Source organism: Physeter macrocephalus, chromosome 2 (assembly GCF_002837175.3).
Source record: "Physeter macrocephalus isolate SW-GA chromosome 2, ASM283717v5, whole genome shotgun sequence".
NCBI classification, from domain to species: Eukaryota; Metazoa; Chordata; class Mammalia; order Artiodactyla; family Physeteridae; genus Physeter; species Physeter macrocephalus.
Genome location: NC_041215.1, coordinates 53,716,854 through 53,721,102, shown reverse-complemented (window position 1 = coordinate 53,721,102; position 4,249 = coordinate 53,716,854). Strand labels below are relative to the sequence as shown.

Below are 4,249 nucleotides of genomic sequence, written 5' to 3'. Positions count from 1 at the left end.
AATATGGTGCTGTAAGTATTAGTTAAGTTTCTTAGAATTACAAGTAAATGAAAATATAAATAAAAACAAACCAAGAAAAAAACAACTCCAGCTAGCTTGTAGATCCAAGAAGTAGATGAACAACCAAGAATCCAGATCCAGGAACATGAACTAGAATCTCTCATGGGTATTCTCTTTAAATTACTGTAGTTAAATTGACTCAGTTTTAAAGATGTTTAGAACCTGACCCCTCAGTTACAAATGTCCAATTTCTAATGATATAGAGAAAATTAGCATGGCCCCTTGTGCAAGGCTGACACATAACTTCCTGGGTGTTCAATATTTTTCGTAGATGACAGGCTTTCTCCTGCTGCCTGCAAGCAGGACTCAGATCATGAACAGGAAAGGTAAAGAAGGAACCCAAGTAGCTATGTGGCTTAGTGTCGAACCTTCTTGCCCTTTACCTGTGTGCCTCTGAGCTTCCAAGTGGGGTAAAGCTGTGTAGATGTGTTTTGTTTGATTTATGAAATTGTAATATGAAAACATGGATTCAGGAAAACTGTTGTACCCCCTGAAGATTTTTGTGAGAAAAGTCTCCTTGGTTTTACTTATGAATTGTTTTTTCATGGGGCATTAAAAGTAAAATAGAAATTGGATACTGATGATAGGAATTTGATCATGTAAAAACTACTGACCTTAATTTTTTTAATTATGTTTATTTTGTGGCAGAGATATTTTCTCTCAACTTTGGTCACTTTGCCCAAAGAAAATCAATTATCAACATGGTACTTGCTTTCTTCGTATATTTGTGTGTATTTTTCTGTGCCATAGGCATCTCTTCAAATTGGGTTATTGTTGCATGTGATACGTGCTGTTTCCTGATGTATTAACTTACTTTAGGTAGTAATAGAAATAACTAACATTTTTCCAGGCAATGTCATGTTTAGACAAGCATCAATAATTCTACCCTAATAAAACAACAGCTTATTCTGTATCAGGCACTGTGCTAAGCTGGCATCTGCAAAATAGTACAGCCTATGTAGTTCTGGAGTTACATATATGTGTAGAGACTCATTACTGACTGAAGAAAATGTTGTGTGCCCTCTGATGAAATGTTTGAACTACTCTGACAAGTACCTTAATAGGCTCAAATCAGCTATGAGTATTAAAGATATAGATGCATCTTAACTTTACACAAAAATGATAAATTAATGAAGTATTTTAAAAATATACATTTGATTCTGAAATTAGAAAACAGCACACATTTTAACAATTTTAAGAAGTTAACTACTAAAAGACTTATAAAAACTATTTTTTATAGAAAATAGTTATGCATCTATTGCATAGATTTCATCAGTTAAGTAGACAAACACCTTGACATGTGCCTTCTACATTTTAACAAAAAAAGCTTTTATTCTGTTAGCTGCTCATTTAAATAATTTACAAAAAAGATTAATATATCTGAATAAACTTTTTACAGTTATAAACTCCTCTGTTGGGGAAAAATATTTGAAATGTTTTTATTGTGATTTAGAGCAGGCATATGACTGAGTTTTACTTTATCCTCTGAACAACATTCTCTGATTCCATACTTGGAGCTGTTTCATCAGGCTTCATCAACCTGTCATTAAGACATTCTCTATAAAGTCGAATATATAGTCTCTTTATGACAGTGAGTTACCAAATACTTAAAACTATTACGTTACTGCATGACCTTTTTATCCCCTGAGTAAATTACTTGTGTTCTTTATCATTCTTCAAAAGAAACACAAGACCTGAGCACAACTCTAAGCTAGGCAAGGTTTACCCAGGGGTTCTCAGGCTTCTGATTCTGCATCCTTGTTCTCCACTTCTGGACATTTCTTTCTGTCTGCCTGAAATTACATCAGTGTCCTCTTGTACACTGTTATCAAGGAAGGATAGAAATCTCTTTACAAGAACAGTAAATGACTGTTTGCAATTTCAAGTACTGCTTTTCTGGCAATGCTTATATTCTATCCACTATAAAAGAGATCAAAGCCTTGAGTTTAAACTTGGGTCTTAACGCCTTTGAGAATATGGTATAATAATGCAATCAGGCATTTCTTGAGGAAGAAAAAAAAACATACAATTTTCCACAAAATTTTAGAGAAAGACAATATCTGGGAAAGCTATCCAAGGAATATGCATTAAAAACCACACAATAAAATGAAACATGTTAAGAGTATAATTCCGGATATCAACGAGGAGAGATTTTCTTAGATCTAGAATTTTCCCTTCACCCATGTGCAGAAGGTCAGCCTGCTTTAAAGCATGTTATTTTCTAAATACTATATATATTTAAATCTTAAAGCTCCTTTTTATTTACCCATAACCCCTCATTAAATGCAGAACTCCAAGATGGTTACAGCATTCCTAGAAAGTGCCAAAGTAGAGTACTGTAAAACAATTACTTCCTAGCTTTGAGATGCTGTGTCCTTTAATTTGTGTTGCATTTATTCTGTAAGCAATGTAAATTCCATTTTTGTATGTTTTAAGCAGAAAAGAGTAAATTTCTCCATTTGTATGTCTAGTTGTATAGCATACATTAGCACTATTTGTGAAGTTCCATGTTGAAAGTGATATTCTATTTTTATTGCCAGCTATTGAACTATAAAATTTTTAAATCAATAGATAAAACTGAAGGCCTAGTGTTTGACTTGGCATTGAATTTTCCCTTCTTAGTCACTTTGCATCAAGAATGATTTCAGCATATTTACTAGTATGTCTACAGTAAGATTTTCCTAGTTTGTTCTATGTATAATTAATAACGCAATCAGTAAAAACTATTCTACAGGGAACTCACTCCTAAAGTTATACATGAATTAAAGATAAAATATGTGATATTTTACTACTCTTTTTTCCCATCTGACCTATCTATAATTCAGATTGCCTAACTAAACTTAAATATAGATATGAGGGTTAGGGTATTTGCAAAGCACTAAGCTGACAAATACAGAGTGCCGGCTATTATTTGTTTGGAAGTCAGATTTAAGCTATTCATTTTGTAGTCTGACAGTCATACTACAATTCCTTGAATTCCCAAAGCTTTTCATACAGCTTCCTCAAGGACAGCTATCATGTCTTAGCTACTGCAATGACAGATGGGATATAACATGTCATGTGATGGATAACTCTGGAGCCATAGTACTTAATCCTTCTAATACTAATAGCTGCATTATCATAGAGATTTATGGGAATGTCAGTTTCAAGTTCCCAGTTCCATTCATGGGTTTTTAAAACTTCAGCTGCAAAAAACATGCATCCATCCCATTAATTCTAATTATCATGGTTCATCTTCTCAGCAGTTTTGCACTCCGGAACCTTTCAGTGCAAATTAACGTACCAAAAAAGTGTATTAATTAATATTTGTAGCTTTTAATTTCTGCAAGAGTGTTGTCTGGAAGCAGCTGGCAGTACAGGGCCTCTGCTATTGAATCTTTGCCAAACAAGTGCAGATGTAATTTTGTTATCTCTTGCTTAGTCATTTACGCAGATTAATTTGAACAATTAGCCTTTTACTGGTCCTTCATGAATCATGCAAAAGGGATCTGCCAAAAATTGCTAGTTGACAGAAAAGAATTGGTTAATGCTGTGCATTTTGGGGAAGGTAATACAGAGTGAAGCTCAGTGTTATTTTAGACTGTAGACAATTGCCTAAATATTCTATTGTAAGATTTACTTAGCACTCTAAAACTTGAGAATTCCCCTCCGTGAAGAGTAAATCTGCATACTGGTGAAGGTTCAGTTCATAGGGGGATTCAAATTTTTTGTGAAATATCCAGCTTGAATATGTCTTAATCAAGTACATATGTAAAATACGAAAGGAGTTTTCATTATGAAATAGAAAAAATAGAACTAAATTATCATGTTTTTCAGGTCACAGGTCCTCATTCCTACTTAGTTAATATTTGTGTTCATGTTTGTGTAATTATTTGTTATATAAGGTAGATATAAAACACATTTGTAGCCGCTTTCGGTAGCTTCTGATAATCTTCTAACTTTCTAAGAAGTTAGAGATGGAGAATATTTTTAAATAGTTAAATAGCTAGTTATTACATTTTAAAGGAAGATCTGGATAAAAGAGACTTTAAGTGTAGGATACATAATTAAATCACCTGAGAAATGACAGAGATCTATTTTTTGGTGTTCAGGTAAAGTTACCAGTGTCTTAAAGGAATAAAAATAAAAGTAATAATTGTAAAATTTGCAATTTTTTTCCTTGGAAGTGGCCCAAACTATCTGTGATTTT

The 4,249-nt window shown here is 33.1% G+C and overlaps 1 non-coding gene across 1 annotated transcript; it reads left to right on the top strand.

Moving 5' to 3' along the window:
• Positions 1 to 222: 222 nt before the first annotated feature.
• LOC112064585 (U6 spliceosomal RNA) lies at positions 223 to 326 on the top strand. Its single transcript, XR_002891548.1, has one exon. It is a non-coding gene; the product is annotated as a U6 spliceosomal RNA (small nuclear RNA).
• Positions 327 to 4,249: the final 3,923 nt, after the last annotated feature.